This window comes from Cervus canadensis, chromosome X (assembly GCF_019320065.1).
Source record: "Cervus canadensis isolate Bull #8, Minnesota chromosome X, ASM1932006v1, whole genome shotgun sequence".
In the NCBI taxonomy this organism is placed as follows: Eukaryota; Metazoa; Chordata; class Mammalia; order Artiodactyla; family Cervidae; genus Cervus; species Cervus canadensis.
The window spans coordinates 44,166,107-44,186,884 of record NC_057419.1 but is presented as its reverse complement, the minus strand read 5'-3'; positions in this window follow the sequence as shown (position 1 = coordinate 44,186,884).

Below are 20,778 nucleotides of genomic sequence, written 5' to 3'. Positions count from 1 at the left end.
CTTCATTTGCTATTATTTTCTCCCAGTCTGAGGGCTGTCTTTTCACCTTGCCTATATTTCCTTTGTTGTGCAAAGCTTTTAAGTTTCATTAGGTCCCATTTGTTTATTTTTGCTTTTATTTCCAATATTCTGGGAGGTGAGTCATAGAGGATCCTGCTGTGATTTGTGTCAGAGAGTGTTTTGCCTATGTTCTCCTCTAGGAGTTTTATAGTTTCTGGTCTGACATTTAGATCTTTAATCCACTTTGTGTTTATTTTTGTGTATGGTGTTAGAAAGTGTTCTAGTTTCATTCTTTTACAAGTGGTTGACCAGTTTTCCCAGCACCACTTGTTAAAGAGGTTGTCTTTTTTCCATTGTATATCCTTGCCTCCTTTGTCAAAGATAAGGTGTCCATAGGTTCGTGGATTTATCTATGGGCTTTCTATTCTGTTCCATTGATCTATATTTCTGTCTTTGTGCCAGTACCATACTGTCTTGATGACTGTGGCTTTGTAGTAGAGTCTGAAGTCAGGCAGGTTGATTCCTCCAGTTCCATTCTTCTTTCTCAAGATTAGCTTTGGCTAATTATTCGAGGTTTTTTGTATTTCCATACAAATTGTGAAATTATTTGTTCTGTTCTGTGAAAATCGTTGGTAGCTTGATAGGGAATGCATTGAACCTATAGGATTGCTTTGGTAGACTAGCACATTTTGACCAATTGATTCTTCCAATCCATGAACATGGTATATTTCTCCATCTGTTCGTGTCCTCTTTGATTTCTTCATCAGTGTTTTAGTTTTCTATGTATAGGTCTTTTGTTTCTTTAGGTAGATATACTCCTAAGTATTTTATTCTTTTTGTTGCAATGGTGAATGGTATTGTTTCCTTAATTTCTCTTTCTGTTTTTTCATTGTTTGTATATAGGAATGCAAGGGATTTCTGTGTGTTAATTTTATATCCTGCAACTTTACTATATTCATTGATTAGCTCTAGTAATTTTCTGGTAGAGTCTTTAGGGTTTTCTATGTAGAGGATCATGTCATCTGCAAACAGTGAGAGTTTCACTTCTTCTTTTCCTATCTGGATTCCTTTTACTTCTTTTTCTGCTCTGATTGCTGTGGCCAGAACTTCCAACACTATGTTGCATATAGTGGGTGAAGGTGGGCACCTTGTCTTGTTCCTGATTTCAGGGGAAATGCCTTCAATTTTTCACCATTGAGGGGGTGATGCTTGCTTGGGTTTCTCATATATAGCTTTTATTATGGTTGAGGTATGTTTCCTTCTATTTCCTGCTTTTTGGAGAGTTTTAATCATAAATGAGTGTTGAATTTTGTCAAAGGCTTTCTCTGCATCTATTGAGATAATCATATGGTTTTTATCTTTCAATTTGTTAATGTGGTGTATTACATTGATTGATTTGCGGATATTAAAGAATCCTTGCATTCCTGGGATAAAGCCCACTTGGTCATGGTGTATGATTTTTTGAAAAACCTTTTATTTTAAAAGAATTTTAAGCTGATGGAGGAATGGCAAAGATCAAGCAGAGAGTTCTCAGGTACCCTTCTTCAGTTTTTCTTAATATTAACAGGTTTTATAATCATGGTGCATTAATTAAAGGTATAGAATTATCATCGGTACAGCTCTATTAACTAAACTACAGATTTTAATCAAATTTTACCAGTTTGTCCATTTATATCCTTTTTCTGTCCCAGTGTCCAACCCATAATACCACATTGTATTTAGTTGTCATGTCTCTTTAGTCTCCTCCAATCTGTGACAATTTCTTAGTCTTGACTTGTTTTTCATGATCTTGGTACTTTAAAAAAAAAATACTACACAGTAGTAGTTATTTGGGGCAGTTATTTGGTGAAAAATTGCCCTTTCCATATCTAAAAATTATCTCTAATGAGGAATATTCAACATTCAATAAACTGCACATGTCTGAAGTGTACAATTTAGTACATCTGAGATATATATTTATATAGATACATACACACACACACCCCTATGGAATTGTCAAGAAATGCACATACTATCACCCTCAAAAATTTCTTCATGCCCTTCTGTTATTTCTCCTTCCTATTCCTCTTTATTTATTTGGCTTATTGAACTCAGTCTAATTATTTTATGATTCATCCCTGCTGTTTCATGTATGAATAGCTGTTGGAAGAGGTCACACAGAGGACGTGACTGCCAGTTGACCCATGAGCTTGACCAGGTCATGCATTCTGCTTGCCTTCCAAGCACTAGAAGCTGCCTCTAGGAACCAGCTTTGAGATAGTGATGTGATGTTGAGACCATCTGGATGGTATACGTGACTGAATCCCATTAAGCACCTGGGTGTGTGCTCAGTCCTGTCCAACTCTTTGTGACCCCATGGACTGTAGCCCACCAGGCTCCTCTGTCCATGGAATTTTCCAGGCAAGAATACTGGGGTGACTTGTCATTTGCTCCTTTGGGGGGTCTTCCCAACCTAGGGATCGAACCCACATCTCCTGCATCTCCTGTGTTGGCAAATGGATTCTTTACCACTGTGCCACCTGGGAAGCCCAAATCCCCTTTCAAGAGCACTGTATAAACTTTAAGATTCTGGCAGGCAAGTGCAGAGATCTACTTGGTTTGCAGATGCTTAAGAGAAGCCTCCTGGGTAAGTTCCCTTACTTATTAAAGCTGCCACCTGCTGATCTAGAGTGATCTGTCTCCTTCTTTGGTACCTCTTTGCCTTGCAGGAACTAGGTTGTAAAAGGAAAGGTTGGCAAGCCAGCCAAGGAGACAGAAGACATGGGCTTTGAAAAAGGTGTATCCAAGGGGGAAATCCTGAGTTGGTCATTGATATCTGTTTGGGGAGGGGTGATATATAGATGCTTGTGGACTGTCTTGTGAGTACAGAGACTCCCAAAGCCAGCTGGTCTGATGTGCTTGTTGGAGGGGCTGCACACGGCACACAGTGGCAAAGATGGGGATGCTTGTCTGCACAGCAGTTGGCCTCTCTGTGGGCCGAGCACTGGCCACTGATGTCCAGCTACAGGCAGAAGTCCAAGTTAGAAAGATGGAAGAAGAGCTGTGGTTAGAAGTTAGAAGGATGCGTGATGGTTCACTTCATTGCTAGCTTAGGGACAGGTAGACAGACAAGGTAGCAGAAAAGTGAAGAAAGTGAAAATGTTAGTTGCTCAGTCATGTCTGACTCTTTGCCACCCCATGGCCTATAGCCCACCAGGCTCCTCGGTCCATGGGATTCTCCAGGCAAGAATATTGGAGTGGGTTTCCATCCCCTTCTCCAGGGGTTTTGCAAACCCTGGGATCAAACCTGGGTCTCCCACGTTGCAGGGCAGATTCTTTACCATCTGAGCAACCAGGGGAGCCAGAGTAGAGTGTAAGTTGGGGAACGTAAAATGCCATTTTGCAAAGTTAGGTGGGCATCTCTCCCAAGCATGGCTACTATTTGAATTACTTGTATCTGTGACTCTGGATGCTTGGGCACTGTGACAAAGATACAAGGAGAGTGAAATTCTAGGATGTTGGTACCAACTCTGGAGGGGAATAGAAACCTCACATACCCCCAGAGAGCAGCAGCTACTAGGTGCTGTAGAGTTTGTGGATCCTCCAAATGCCCCAACCCTATTCTTATGGCAGTCCTTGTGGCCAGTAGCGTTAGCAGAAGAAAGTCCCACTGGTGCCTGCTATACAGATGCCTGGAAACAGAAAGGAACCTCAGCAGCTAATGGGGCTGAACTCAGCATGGTTTACCTGGGGATCACCCAGAAAAGGTGTAGGCTTAATCGCATTTGCTACATAGGTGATCATGTAACAGTTTTACTTCAATTACACTTTTTTTAACCAGACAAAACTTCATTTTTTTACATACATATATATGCCTGTTTTTTTTTTTCAGATTCTTTTTTCTTATAGGTTATTGCAAAATATTGAGTAAAGTTCCCCATGCTATACAGTAGGTCCTTTTTAATTATCTATGTTACATATAGTAGTGTGTATATGTTAATCCCAAACTCCTAATTTATCCCTCTCTCCCCCACCACCCAATCTTGGCACTTTCGAAGACAGATGGATTGTAGAATATCCAGCAATTTGAGTTTGTCTGAGGTATTCTTGTGATTAGACTAGGGTTATGGAATTTGGAGAAGAATAACTTCTCATTATATCATATCAGGGAATATTTGACATCCACCTGACTTATCACTGATTATGTCTGCCTTCATCACCTTGTTTAAGGCAATGTCTGCAGGTTTCCTCCATTATAAAGTTATTGCTTTTTCCATACACTATTCTTTGCAAGCAAGTCATTAAATCCAGCCCATGTTCAAGGGGAAAAGAATTTAGCTCCACTTTCTAGAGGAAGAAGCAGAAAGAATTGTGGACATATGTTAAAACTACCACAATAATTACTGGATATTCAGGGGAAGATACTTTGAAGCTGGGCTTCCCTAGTGGCTCAGTGGTCAAGAATCCACCTGCCAATGCAGGAGGCAAGGGTTCAATCCCTGAGTCAGGAAGGTCCACTGGAGAAGGAAATGGCAACCCATTCCAGTATTCTTGCCTGGGAAATCCCATGGACAGAGGAGCCTGGCAGACTACAGTCCAAGGGGTTGCAAAGAATTGGATGAGACTGAGTACACACACATGCACTTTGAAGCTATGCAAATGTTTTGTTTCTCCTTAAAAGTTTTTCCCGCTAATTTTTGCATTCACCAGGAGATTGCCTTTAGAAATTATTACTGTGCTGTTCTAATGCCGACTTTCTATTTCTCTCATTAATTCTACATGTATTATTTGGGATTATGTTATAACACATTTTTCCATCTCCCCATTTATTTATTTATTCAATCATTTATATCAATATGAAATCATGAATGCTTATTTGTTCTTTGTATTTATAATGCAAAATTTACATTTTCTTGTTCAAACTGTTGCAGCCTTGGGCACTAAGAGCTCTTTCAGGTTGTCTCTTGTGCCCCTTTGATACACTTCCACTTAAATTATTTCTTATTTACTTTTATTTATTTATTAATTCATAAACTCCCTTGCTTTCTGTTATCATCACAAGGTGCTCCAGGATTATTTCCCACCTGAACCTTAGAATCAGACAAATTTTCTTTCTTTTTTTTTTCCAGACAGATTTTCATATGTTGTATTTTCATTTTCATTTAAGTCAAAATGTTTTCAACTTCCACTGAGACTTCCTTTTGACTCATAACTTACTTGGAAGTACATTGTTCACTTTTCAAATATTTGATGATTTTATAAATAACATTCCATTATTGATTTCCAGTTAAATTCTGCTGTGATCCAAGAACATATTTTGTAGGACTTCTATTTTAAATTTCATAAGGTTTGTTTTATGGCCCAGAATGTGGTCTATCTTGGTAAATTTTCCATGTGTACTTAGGAAGAATGTGTATTCAGCTATTGTTTATTTAGAGCATTCTATAAATGTCAACTAGGTCAAGTTAGTTAATAGTGTTGCTCAAATCATCTACATCTTTACTGGTATTTTATAGGTAAAATATTAACCAATATATTCCAACTAGAATTGTGGATTTGTCTATTTGTCTTTTCAAGACAAACATTTTTTCCCTTTATATATTTTGAATTTCTCCTGTTAGGCACATAAACATTTAGGATTATTTGGAGAATTGACATTTTTTATAGTTATGTAAATCCCTTTTTATCCCTGATAGTATTTCTTGTTATAAGGTTTACTTTTGTTGTAGTTAATGTAGCTACTCCAGCTTTCTTCTGTATGCCTCTGAAATTTTTTGTGGAAAGCTGGGCATGCTATATTGGATAGCAGATTCTAAAGTATATATTTTTTAATGTTTGGAATGGAGCATGCTATTCTTTTTGCCATGTCTTTGGTGTGAAAATTTGTAGTAACATAATCCGGAGATGGGCTGGATTTGAAGTTTGTTTTACACTTGGCTTTGGGTCTTCTCCTTGTCATGCTACCCAAAGAGAATCTTTCTTGTGCTTCTTATCCAACTCTATTTCCTTGTTATTTTCATTTGACATTTGTTACCATGGAGGTGGTGATATTGAGGAGGGAGGGGGCTATTCTCCAACATTCTGAGTAAGCCCCAATCTTAGGCTGATGCTATGAACCTGAGTTGGGGGTGTGGCCTTCAGAAGTATTCCTGCTCCTCTTTCAGACATAATATTGGGCCAAGCCCACATTCTTGTCTCATCACAGGGGAAGTTTTTGTCCTCTTTTTCGTTGTTCCCAGCTGAAATCTGGTTTCTATTCGTGCCATCAGGCTACAGTTTTTGTTGCCCTTGTAGGTTGTTTCTGTTTCTTATAGGAGATAGGAATGCAATCTGGGTGAAGTTTCAGCACTGCCTGCTGCTCCTCTCCACTCGTCAGCAGCACAAGGAAGAGGGTGAAGCTTTTTCAGGATTCCCTCCATCTTCCTAGTGAGCACCTATGGGATTCCAATAGGAAAAATATTACTAGGAAGTGTGAAATTTTCTATGTCTGCAGCCATCAGAGACCTCATACTCTCATACTAGTCCACATTCAGCCTTTAGCAATTTGATTTTTTAAAAAATTCTGGCTAAATCTTTTTCCTGGCTTGTATGACTTTTGGCAGCCTCTGTGCCAAGTTAGTACTAGCATCCTGTTTTTCTTCGCAGCCATCCGTCTATCTCTAGATTTCAGGTAGTCGTTTGCCCTGTAACCTTAGTCATCTCATGTGTTTAATTAAAAAACATTAATTTGTAGTTTGTTCACCTTCCTTGTTGTTGTTGAAAGAATGGGAGCAACACTTTTTCCAGCCCTCTACATCTCCAAGGTGAAACTGGTGGGTGAAAATTTACATGTATTTATTCAGAGACCTAGGCTCCATTCTCTGGTGGTTTTACTATCCACTAGGGCCCACATATAATTATTCATGTTCATAATTGGATTTTATTTAGTTGATATACTTAGGTATTAGATTACTAGGTATTGCAGTGTGTGTTCTCTAGGAAACAAACTCTAAGACAGAGATTAACATGTGGAAGTTTGGTCCAAAGTCATACATCGGAGAGGCAGATGTCTCCAGCTGAGGGAAATATCCAGAGAGGGCTGTTCAGGGCCATCACTTGAAGGTGGCTGGAGAAATAAGACCTGAAGGGGATATGGGCAATGTATAATGGCTTCTGATAGACTGAATCAAAGCAGACACATATTTTAAAGCTCTTGGTAGACCACTGTCAAGAATTTCACAATTCAGGAATTCCCTGGAGGTCCAGTGTTTAGGACTCTGTGCTTTCACTGCCGAGGGCACAGGTTCGATACCTGGTTAGAGAACTAAGATCTCACAAATTGCACAGCCAAAAAAAAAAGTTCCAGCAAGGGTATACTTAATCTCTTGTACCTGTTGTTTTCATCTGTAAAATAGAAATAAAAAAATCTACCTCATAGAGTTTTCACTGTGAGAATTAAATGAGTAAATATAATATGCTTATAATATTACCTAGAATATACTAAACACTAAATTCTTTTTTATAAATGTGACATGTTACATTTTGTAAATTTAAGCTTGTTACTTTGATACATTTATACATTGCAAAATTATTATCATTGAAGCAATATTTATCACATTATATAATTATAGTACAATATTATTGTCTGTATTCATCATACTATGCATTAGATCTCTATAATTTGTTAACTACTCGATGCAAGTTGGTAATCTTCAACACTATCACTTTTACACCCCCACCCCTGGTAACCACCATTTTGCTCTCTGTTTATTATTTTTTTTTAATTGGAGGCCAATTACTTCACAATATTGTGGTGGGTTTTGCCTTAGATGGTGGTTTTTGCATTTTTTAGATTCCATGCATAAGTGCTGTCATTTAACTGAACTTAGCAATATCAACAGTTCTGGGTGATGGAAATTACCAAAAGACTTGGGAAACTATTTTTAAGTAAGCATATCATAAAACATAATTATTTCTGAGAAGTTCACCTAAAAAATCTTATCCCACTTACATGTAGCTAAATCACTGTTCCTAACAATTATGTCTCAGTCAGTTCAGTTCAGTCTCTCAGTTGTGTCCAACTCTTTGTGACCCCATGGACTGCAGCACGCCAGGCTTCTCTGTCCATCACCAACTCCTGGAGCTTGCTCAAACTCATGTCTGTTGAGTCTATGATGCCATACAACCATCTCATTCTCTGTCATCCCCTTCTCCTACCTTCAATCTTTCCCAGCATCAGGGTCTTTTCCAATGAGTTAGTTCTTTGTATCAGGTGGCCAAAGTACTGGAGTTTCAGCTTCAGCATCAGTCCTTCCAATGAATATTCAGGACTGATTTCCTTTAGGATTGACTGGTTGGATCTCCTTGCAGTCCTAGAGACTCTTTCAAGAGTTTTCTCCAACACCACAGTTAAAAAGCATCAATTCTTCGGTGCTCAGCTTTCTTTGTGGTCCAACTCTCACATCCATACATGACTACTGGAAAAACCATAGCTTTAGACTACCCATAAAACCTTCATGGGACATTAGATAAAGTCAGCCATCATCTTGAGCTATTTTCTTTCTTTTCCTGATAGGTTTTGTAACAGAGCTAACATGAACGTATAGCTAATAAACTCAGAATAAAAGTTGTGTGTCTGCATTATATGTGACACTGATACCTCTGAATATGTATCTAATCTCAAGTGGCCCCAGCCTGTAGTAGCTTGAAGCAGAATTTCAGTTCCTCAGTCAGAGAATTAAAGTCAGGTTGTGGCTAGGAGCACCAAATCCTAGCCACTAGACTATTGGCCTGTGACATGGCCCTGGCCCATTTGGCTTTATAGAAGTGAATTTCTGTAAAGAGATGGAAAGCAGTGAAACAAGTAAAGTGTTTATTTGGAGGAAAAAAGATATGTGTGGACAGGCAGATTCAGAGAGAGTTGCACCCATGTGGGAGTTTGAATCACTCACATGGGACATTTCTTCCAGGTTTCCTTGTCTAATCATCTTGCTTTGCCTGGTTCTGAGTCAATGTTTGGTTTATCTCAGGGTTCTCCCGTGTGTGTGTGTGTGTGCATCTCTCAGCCAAGATGGATTCTAGCGAAGGGACCTATGGGTAGATTGACATTCTTTACTATGAGGTGATACCCCCTTTCTTTTGACCTCCAAGGAGCCTTTCTGCACATATGTAGTTAGGAAGGTCTCCTTGACCTTGAGAATGAGGAATATGTGATTTTTTAATCTCTTATCTTGGCAGAGCTCAGCTCTTCTCTCACTCTTGCTGTTTTGGAATATCTGTCCACAGGGGACAAAATCCAGCTGCTCAGCCTGGGGCCCATCTGTCTTCTACTCCATTTGGATTACTCAACAAATTTAAACAAGCTTTATTTACTGAAGATTATCTCAGATATTGTGAACTTGCAAAAAATGTGGATTAGTTTCTCTATTTCTGAGAGTTTTGGAACACCCATTTCTTACAAGAGCTTGTCCTTCAAATCAACGAAACAGACCTCTTTTAAAATTTAATTTTGGTAATATCATCTGAAGGTAGAAAAATATCACATATATATCAACACAAATAAACATACAGACAGATGCCAACAGAGACCTTATAACTATTGTTCTAAAATTTTAGTCATGATTCAGGTAGGATAATACAAAACTCACTAGTTTATATGTAACAGTTGGATCCAGATTTTGTTTCTGGCAGTTTGGAATAAACTTCCCCACTCAGAGGGCTGAAGTTTCTTTTAAATTAATAATTGTAGAGAAGATATTTAAGATTTTCCCCATATTTTTCCATAAATATTTTTCGAATATTTTCCCATAGTCTAACAGCTCCTCTTTTTTTTTTTCTGTTGAAAAACATTTCTTTACAGTTTACATTTCAAAGAATGGCTCTCTTGTAGGTCCTAGAGAAGATGGGGATAGAATATTTATATCTCAAGAAGCACAGAGAGAGTATCCAAATTTTTTTCCAAGGAGTTTTAAGATATATTTATCTGTTATCAGAGGTATAGTGTAATTACTGTTTAAAAATTTTCCTTATTTTTCTTAAGTGCAGGACAGTTCTGTTTTAAATGTCCTAATCTTTTACAATATCTGCAAACACTTTGAGATGAATAAGAAAGGTTTGGGAATTGGTCAAAAGGATAGGTAGATTTTGAATTGCTTCTAGAACTGAATTTCTGGTTTCATACAGATTTGCAAGACAAAGAGAGTTGTTTCATGTTTCTCAAAGAGCTGAGTTGTAGCCTTAGTGGTATCAAAAGGCTGATTTACCCATCTAACTACATTTTCTTTAATTTACTTCTTTATATCAGAGAGATTTCTAAGATGTAAATCAAAATATTTCTATGCTCAAGAACTTCAGGGTTTGATGCAGTATGCCTTTAAAAATGTCTATATAAATCATTCAACAGAGACCTTCTTTTTGAGTGCAATTCAGCTTTGGACTAATTCACCTTAGGGGAGAAAACCTCTACTATTGATTTTATCATCTTTCAGCTGATCATTTCTATAATGGCCTAGGATAAATTCTGGTCATCTGTTTCCTCTGTGAAATGAGGTTTTCCCCAAGGGGCCATTTGCTTGTCTGATAACTATAGTATAATCAAGGGTAGGAAGAACAGACCTTAGCAGCCAATCAAGGTACCTGTGAGTAGGGTTTCTGAATGGCTAATAATCTTTCTAACTCCTCAGTAAGTTTGATAGGATCTTCTGAAAGTGGAGGCAAAAGGAGATTTGTAATTTCATTTTTTGAAGGGAGTCCCTAAGACTAGCCATCATAATCTTTTGTGTCCTTTTAAAAATTTGATCTTTCCAACGGTACTAGTCAGACAATTCTTTGTGATGCGAACTCTGTAAACATTTTTTTTTCTAGTATATAGTTTCTCCAATTCAAAGAGTCCATGGTCTGGCCACTGACCAATAGGACCTTAGGATCTTGTGTTAATCTCAGGAGCAGCTCAAGTCAACAAGCCGCTGTGCTAGTCAGAGGGTGTCTGGAGCACTGTGATGTTCCTGGCATCATGCTTTGGAACAGGCAATGAATGGCAATCCAGAACCTTCCAGATGGTATTGGCTTAGATAATAAGGAGTCCAGCAGCCTATTATTATTGTTGCTGTCATTTTGCAGTGGCACTAGCAGTAAATAAAAGAGCCCATCTTTCAGCACAATAGCTACCCATGGGGATTTTCATTAAAAATAAAAATTTCTGCTTGGGGCCACTTATATTTCTTTGCAGATTATCTGCCCATGTCCTTTTCCCATTTTTCATTAGGATCTATATTTTTTTCTTATTGTTGATTCATGAGAATTTTTCAGATCTTAATATTCATCATTTATTAGTCATATGTTATAAATTAGAAACATATTTCTAGTTTTTTATGTATCTTATAGCTTTTTTAGGTTAGATTATTATATTTTCATATACTTGCTATAAGAGTCTAATTAGTGGATCAATGTCAAAATAACATTAATGATAATAAATATAATATTAAAGATATTATTTAATGTTGGCTAACACCAATTGAGTATTCACTATTCTTGCCTGGTAAGAGGCATTCATTCATTTATGAATTATTTTACTTTGTTCTTACCACAAATCTATGAGATGACATCTTATTTTATGCCCATTTAATAGATAAGAAAATTGAGGATTAGCGAGATTATACAACTTGTCCTAAACTGGTAAGTGGTAGAATTGGGACTGAAACTCAGTTCTCTTAGATTCCACAGCCAGCATTTTCCAAGGTGTGTTTTATGAAAGACTATCCCACAAAACACTACACATACACATGTGTACAAATATACACATACACACAAACACATGTGTGTTCCATAGTCAAATCAGTCCAGTAGAATCTTGAATATTTGATTCCAGAGACAGTTCATGTATGTTAGCATATTAAAAGCTCAGAGGGACACTTTAGGAAAGATAGTTGTTTAACTTGTGTAGTCTAGGATTTTCCCCAAATTAACTCATCATAGATCTTTTATTATCCACTGTACCACTAATAGACGGCAGAAATAGTGTTCTGTTTCACAGACTTGCCATACTATACTACTCAGCCTCTCAACCAGAGGAAGTTTTCAGTGGCCAACTCTCTGAGATTCGTTCACTCATCACCAATACAGGTGTAAACAAAGAGAATGACTTAATCAAATTAGCTCAGGACTCAAAGTGGAGAAGAAAAGCTGCTGCCCTAGATAACAAAATAAGGATTTAATAACTGGAATAGTGGACAGGAGTAATAAGATATAATCTGACAGGGATAAATGTAAAATCTGAAAGTTAGGTTAAAACAAAAATCCGTAATATGAGTACAATTTTGGAGAAAGCTTGATTTCACGGGTTTTTGTGTGAGGAAGCCTGGGGAATTTAATTGATCATAAACACAATAAGAAACAATAGAAATGTATTCAATAATCAAGGAGGTACTGGCTCAGTTGGTAAAGAATCCGCCTGCAATGCAGGAGACCTCAGTTCAATTCCTGGGTTGGGAAGATCCCCTGGAGAAGGGATAGGCTACCCACTCCAATATTGTTGGGCTCCCCTTGTGGCTCAGCTAGTAAAGAATCTGCCTGCAATGTGAGAGACCTGGGTTTGATCCCTAGGTTGGGAAGGTCCCCTGGAGAAGGGAAAGGCTACCTTCTCCAGTATTCTGGCCTGGAGAAGTCCATGGACTAGTCCATGGGGTAGAAAAGAGTTGGACATGACTGAGCGACTTAAAAAAAAAAAAAAGCTAGACAGTTTTTAGATTAATTTATTTATTTTAATTGGAGGATAATGACTTTGCAATATTGTGATTTTTTTGCCATACATCAACATGAATCAGCCACAGGGATACATGTGTATTCCCCATCCTGAACCGCCCTCCCACCTTCCTCCCCACCCTATTCCTCTGGGTTGTCCCAGAGCACTGGCTTTGGGTGCCCTGCTTCATACATCGAACTTGCACTGGCCATCTACTTTACAAAGGGTAATGTACATGTTTCAATTCTATTCTCTCAAATCATCCCACCCTTGCCTTCTGCTTGGATACAAGGGTAGTGTTCAGAGTGGCAGAGATACATATCCATTCCCTGGCCTCTGTGCTAGTCAGAGGGTGTCTTTGGCAATGTGCTTAGGGACAGGCAATCCAGAACCTTCCAGATGGCATTGGCTTAGATAATAAGGAGTCCAGAAACCACCACCTTTTGAGCAATAGTAGAAATAACTCAAGCTGTTTAGTCTGGCAACAGTAGATTCTGGGTGGCTGTTGGGAGCAGATGATTTCTTTGCCTTGGTTCATTCATTCTCCATTCTTCTCCATTGCGGTTTGTATCCTAGGAGGCCCCCTGCCCTTTATTTGTCAGTGCAAGGTACTGAGGGAGATTAGAGTGTAAGCGGAGAGTAAGGTGGGTTCCTTTGGCTGCCTCCCTGCTGGCTTGCTGGGTGGCTCTCTCCTCCAGCTTCAGCTACCCTCTCTGATCTCAGATAACCTTCCCATCACCTTGACTCTTCAGGCTTAAGCTCCTGTCCTTGCTTGCTCTGGGGTGAGGGTGGCAGGGAGGAGGTTGCTAGAGTTTGCCTAACCCTGCTCACATCTTCATAAATACCCTTTGATCATGCTCTCTTCAATTACCCTGCCTGAGTGTGTCATCTATTTCCTGCTGGGACCAGACTCATACTGATGCTGGAATGATTAGGGTAATTATTTTCAAATATTTCAAGGGCTGTCCTCTGAAAGAGGGTGGAATTAAGATGAGAGAATGAAAGCTATGGGAGATTGAATTCATCTGCTCCTTTATTCATTCATCTAATCTTATTAAGCCTCTACGATGTACCAAGCATTGTGTTAAGGATGAAGCAGTGCTCTACAAGCTTATAACGAAGTGAGTTAATCTTGGATAGAAATAGGGGAGGCCTCCCAGGAAAAGATCTAAAAGATGAGTAAGGATTAAAGGGGAAAGAAAGGAGAGCTTGGTCAGAATGTTCCAGGAAGAGGAGTTTATATGTGAGAAGGCCTCCCAGGAAAAGATCTAAAAGATGAGTAAGGATTAAAGGGGAAAGAAAGGAGAGCTTGGTCAGAATGTTCCAGGAAGAGGAGTTTATATGTGAGAAGGCCGGACTTGTTCTGGGAAGTGACAGACAGTCCCAGTGTCTAGTTTCTCTGACTTTCAGTTGGAAAGAGAACATTAAGGTTTGAGGCTGGGGGAGGGAGGAGGGTCAAACATGCAGAGCTATTGTGAACACAAACTTGATCCCAAGGACCTCGGATGAAAGTGAAAGTGTTAGTCACTCAGTCCTGTCCAACTCTTTGTGACTCCATGGACTGTAGCACACCAGGCTCCTGTGTCCATGGGGTTTCCTGGGCATGAATACTTAGTGGGTGAAGAATCTGCCTGCAATGCAAGAGACCCAGGAGATGCAGATATGATCCCTGGGTTGGGAAGCTCCCCTGAAGAAGGAAATGGCAACTCACTCCAGTATTTCCAGCCTGAAAAATCCCATGGACAGAAGAGCTTGGTGGGATATAGTCCATGGGTCACAGAGTTGGATATGACTGAGTGACTCAGAGAACAATACTGAAGTAGGTTGCCATTTCCTACTTCAGGGGATCTTCCTGACCCAGCAATAAAACCTGGGTCTCCTGCATTGTAGGCTGATTCTTTACCAATCTGAACCACCAGGCAAGTTCCCAAGGACCATGGAAACCCCTTGAAAGTGTTAAAGCAAAGGAGGCACCCAATACGACTTTCTCTTTCCACCATAGCTGGAAGGGAGAAAGAAAGTCCAAGAATCAAAGCTGTTCAGATGTAAGTCAAGTTGCCTTGCCAAGGAACAAGCAGCCACTTCCTGGAAGCAGAAAGAGTCTGGGTGACAGCTCCAGGATATTTTCAAGGGGAAAAACTGCACTTAGTGGACAGTTGGACTGGGAGATATCTGTGATCCTTTCTAATTTTTCAAATTCTGATATTCCCTCTGGTCTGTCCACCATGTTCCACAGTGGGATATAAGACACAAAGATTTGAGAATTCAAGCACCACCATTCACAATGAGCAGTAAAAAGGCATCGTCTTCTTTCCCAGTCCCTCCTGTTGGGCCTAGAAAACCAGAGACACATCTAGACCTGAACCTCTGAGAACACATGGGGCTTTAGTGTTTACATTCCTCTCACCCCAGCTGACACAGGAAGGGCACTGACCACAATGAGTTCCAGGGAATGGTTCTACCAGTGTCCAACCTTCAGCCTGCTAATCCCTGGCTCTCTAGGATATTAGGCAAGTTCACTATTCTTTTTTTTTTTCTTTCTTTTCAAATTAAACCCTACACAAAATAAGAGAACCACCATCTCAGTTCCTGGGTAAGCATCACACTTTGGTCATAGTGGGGACCAGGAATGGTCTAGGGCCCTGAAGACAGGGGCATTGTCAAGCACTTTGGAACTCACTCTCCAGGACTGGGCCGATCAGTGTGTGATAATGCAGCTGTGTGCAAATGCCAGGGCTGGAGCAATAATTATAGAAACCTTCTCATTATGCTTGAATGGGGGCCAGCGCCTAGCACTGCCAGTGAGGAGGGTGTGAGGCTGCAAAACTGGCATGGTTGAGAGCAAGATGGCTTTTGCAGCCAGCATGGCCATCTAAGGTGTGCCAAAGAGCCTGCATGCCTGCTCTCTGTTGGCGAGCGCCCCTAGTGCCCACTTCTGATCTCCCACCTTGATCAGTATCTTTGTTCCTCACCAGGCTGCAATAAACACAGCAGCTTTGTCACTAGGGCTCAATTTTCCAGTCACTATTCCACTCAAACTCCTGTTCCCAAAACTCATCTTCCTACCTCATGGCATCCTTCTATCTTTTTCGCAGCCCTGGAATGGGTTCATGGTCCTTAACATCCCACATATAGAATAAGTTTGATCTGGGTAGCCCCTGCTCTCTGACACCAATGACACAGAAAGGAGCCTGGCTTTCCAGTCACTTCTTTTCTCTCTTTTTTTAGTGAATATGAAAACAAAAGTTTATTGAAACTAATGTCCTTGCTTGTATAAATTCACTTTTTAAAAGGCTGGTACAAAGCTTATAAGCAAGAACATCTGTATCCTATGACACTGAATAGCGTTCTAGAAAGCCTGAAAAAGGTCGAGACACTTCTTATGGCCTTGAATGAGAGTAGATGTATTTTGGCTAAAATATCCATTCATAAAAGATAATTGGAAAATCATCCATCTACACATTGAGTTGTCACAGCTTTAACAAGAACACTGGACAGGGCTTCCTGGTCCTGCCAGCATCACCAGGGCAACAGGAGGGCACCGCTGGGGAGAAGGGGAGAAGGAAAGAAGGAGTGATGTGGGAGCAACAGCCATGAAGGAGGGAGCAAAGCATAATAAAAGGAGTGTGTGGGCGTTTCATTTTCTTCATGGAAAATATGCTATTATCCAAAAGCAACTTCCTCTGCTGGCATTTTTGCTTTTTCCAGTAGCAGCAAAGAAGTACAGTTTTATGTAACACATATAACAGGGAAAGTAGAACGGTGACCCTGGGAAAATTACAGCATTAAAAGTAATAAGCCTGCCATTGCCAATAAACCACACAGACACCATGCCGTGCTATCTTGAGTATAAAGGTGACATTTTAACAGTTATTCTTATAGTAACCTCTCCAACTGCAACTGCATTTTTTGAACATCATATGCTTTCACACAGATAGTCTTTCAAGAGTCTGAGGATTTTTGAGGCCTCATCCTTCAAGGCCCAGATCAGGCATCCCCTTCTTAAGAATATCCCACAGCCTGGGTTATATGCTCCCAAAATCTGTCATATTAATAGAAATGATTTTATTTACACATTGAGTGTTTACTTATCTTTCCACTCACAGATTATGGGCTTCCTGAAGATAGGAACCACGTATTATTCATTTCTGAATCCCCTGTGTCTGTCAGTGCCCAGCTTTGTAAAGGTGTGTAGAGTTAAATCATTAATAGGTCTTATTCCTTGTCCCATCTTTAAGACAAAAACACTAAAATTATGGGGCCGCTAAGTCAAGTTAGATATATGTATATACATATATATAAATAAATGTATAGTTTTATTATTTATTTATTTATTTTAATTTTATGAAAGTTACAATTTTTTTAAAAATTTTGTTTTTATGGGAGGGGAGTTTGTGGGAGAATGGATACATGTATATGTATGGCTGAGTCCCTTCACTGTTCACCTGAAACTACCACAACATTGTTAATTGGCTATACCCCAATACAAAATGTATTTGGTGTTTATTAAAAAAAAAAATAAAGTTAGATATATTGACTCATTCCTTCTAACCCCAAGATTCTTTACTTTTAGAACATGCTGTTTTCTGCTTAAATCGGGAAAAGCATGAGACCTTCAAAAGCAAGAAAATTGTTTGGACTGGATGAAAATGTAAAAAGAGAGAAAAGAATTTCTCCTAAGTAGAATCCTTCATTTCAAAGGGTGAGGTTAAGTATGGCAAGGCTAGAATGGATTTTAGGCTAGGCATAGTCAATGATGTATGCAGCAAATTATAGAAAAACAAATATTAATTCTCATTTTTAAGAAAGAAAATTCAAGAACTGAAGTCCAGAAGTAGTAACAACCAAAATTCTGGGTGCAAGAAAAAACTGGAAGCTCTCCCCATTTTTTTCTGAAAATGAAAACTCTGACTTCATAAAAATAAGTTAATGGAGCTCCCTGGAAGTCTAGTGGTTAAAACTTCACCTTCCAATGCAAGGGGTATGGGTTAGATCCCTGGTTGGAGAGCTAAGATCCTACATGCCTCAAGGTCAAAAACCAAAATATAAAACAGAAAGAATATTGTAGCAAATTCAGCAAAGACAAAAAATGGTCCACATTAAAAAATTTTTAAAAGAATAAGAACAGAAGATGAGTTTTGTTTCTTTTTAGGATCAGTGACTCAAAGAGGGTAGAAACCATTGATGATTAATAAGAAAGAGACAATTTAACTGGGTTTTTATTTTTTAAGAGAGATTTAAAACATTAGACTCTTCTATGTTATATAAAAATAATAGAGAATATTAAAAATTCAATAAATAGAACAAATAAAATATATATGCACTTTCTTATTTTCATTTTCTATTGACCATAGTTAAAGGAATAAGAAAAGGGATTAAAAGAGGGAGAACTAGGTTGGGGGAAGGATGTAAATACAGTAACAGAAGAGAAAGGAACACACATGGAAACCCACATGGACGTAAAAACATAGCTAGAAAAAGACACACCCAAATAAAGACCTGGATATAGGTTTCCATGACTTAGAATCTCTATTTTGTATTGTTTCAGAATAATCTAGCAAGGATTTTTTATATTAATATATATTAGAGCATAGTTCATTAACAATATTGTGTTAGTTTCAGATGTACAGCAAAGTGATTCAGTTATACAAGTATCTATTCTTTTAAAATCATGTTTCATTTTTGATCTTCATGATCTCCATTCTTGGTTTAGGAGTTGAGACTCTGATGTTTTCTCTGTGTGTGTGTGTGTGTGTGTATGAGAGAGACAGACAGACAGAGAGACAGAAAGAAAATGAAAGGCTTTCTAAAGGAACTAACATAAGAGGTATGATGAGAACCTTCATTCAGAGTAAGGACTATTTCAGGAAAGGAATATTTTGAGATTCTGAATGTACCCTTTTAAAAATAAATTTGGTGGCTGAAAGAGACAACATCGTGTGGTGGAGGTCAGAAAATAGGTTTCACTAGCTGTCGTTTTTCTCTTTGGAGATCTTCTGGGTCCTCTATTTGTCATCGTCTCACACTAGTTAGAATTCCTGGAGTGGGATGGGACTTGGGGGTACTTGCACTACTATTAATGCCCTGTCTCCTTTATGAACCAGTAGAAGTAGGTAAGTAAACAGAAGTTTTTCTATCCTGTAAAAGAGACGCTTAAGCAGAGAACCATTCCTTGACACATAAAATTAACCACGGTCCAACCACGTGTCTACTAATAACTGTGTTATGGGGAATATTTCTGGGCTTCCCAGGTGGCTCAGTAGATAAAGAATCCGCCTTCCATGCAGGAGACACAGGACACACGGGTTCAATCCCTAGGTCTGATCCCCTGGAACAGGGCATGGCAACCTACTTGAGTATTCACAGGAGTCTGGCAGGCTATAGTCAGGGTCAGGAAGAGTCGGACATGACTGAAACAACTGAGCATGTAGAACATTTTTGGATTTATTCCATGCTAAAGCTTTTAATTTTTATACTTATGATGCTATATAGGCAAGTAGCTTTGTACAGCTTTGTCACCCTTATTATTGTACCTTTAAAAAATGTTCCACTTTCACTTACTCAATTGCATAGCTATTGGTCCAGAAAATGATAATATGTGATAGTGTGGGCTTATTATTTTCAGGAAATTAATATGCTCGTGAAACATTGAATGTCTTCTGTAACTGAATGCTTCTCATGTCAATGTTATTGTATATTATTGATCCACAATGGCTTTCAGTTTTCTTCTTATTTTTACTATTGATGTTCTATTTGATACCATTTAAAACTCTATTGGTTCAATTGTATTATTTTTGCTTTGTACACAGAAACCTTTTTAAAGTCTTTACTATGGACTATATCATGCTAGCCAATGAAATTCAAAACTTTGTTTCCCTGACTCTGTCCGGCAAAAAAGTTTCTAGCTTTGCTTATTGATTTAGGAATGTATTTTATTCCTCCTTAGCTAGCCAACATGCTTCAATTAAATGTAACATTTTTATAAAAAGTTCTTTAACAAAGGAAAAGAGACTTATTTAGATGTATGTTTTAAACAAATCAGCATCAAATATCCATCCCTTAACTCTTCCCTCTTGGTCATATGGTAAAATATGACCAATAAAATATGCTTATGGGCTTCCCTGATAGCTCAGTTGGTAAAGATTCCGCCTGCAATGCAGGGGACCCTGCCCCAGTTCAATACCTGGGTCAGAAAGATCCACTGGGGAAGGGATAGGCTACTCACTCCAGTATTCTTGGGCTTCCCTTATGACTCAGCTGGTAAAGAATCTGCCTGCAATGCAAGAGACCTGGGTTCAATCCTTGGGTTGGGAAGATCCCCTGGAGAAGGGAAAGCTACCCACTCCAGTATTCTGGCCTGAAGAATTCCATGTACTGTATAGTCCATGGGGTCGCAAAGAGTCAGGCACAACTGAGCAACTTTCACTTTCACTTCAAAATATGTTTATAGACTATGACCTTTTACTTTTAGGATAGAAGTAGGTCACAGTTATGGAGACATTTAAGTCTTTCTATAAGATCAAACAGATTACCAGCCCAGGTTGGATGCATGAGACAAGTGCTCAGGGCTGGTGTACTGGGAAGACCCAGAGGGATGGGATGGGGAGGGAGGCAGGAGGGGGGATCGGGATGGGGAACGCATGTAAATCCATAGCTGATTCATGTCAATGTATGGCAAAAATCACTATAATATTGTAAAGTAATTAGCCTCCAACTAATAAAAATAAATGAAAAAAAAAAAAAAAAAGATCAAGGCTTAGCTGTGCTGGCCTTGAACTACAGTGGAGTCAGAGTCTTGAATTTAGGTTCATTAACAAGATGGATGGAATTCCAGCTGTAGCATTCAAAATACTGAAGAGTGTCTCCATGAGTCACTCCTCTCCACCTGAACTGAGCCAGGTCTTTCTTGTTTCTCTCTTTCAGTGCCAGTAGTTTAATGGTAGAGGTCTGCTCCATTTTTCATAAAGAGATAAGAGTTTAATAGTAGAAATAAAACACCTCTTTGGCTATGTCATGATGGCCAGTACTAAGTTAATTCTGATTCTGTGGTATATTTTAAGCCAAAATATACTCACTCTCTG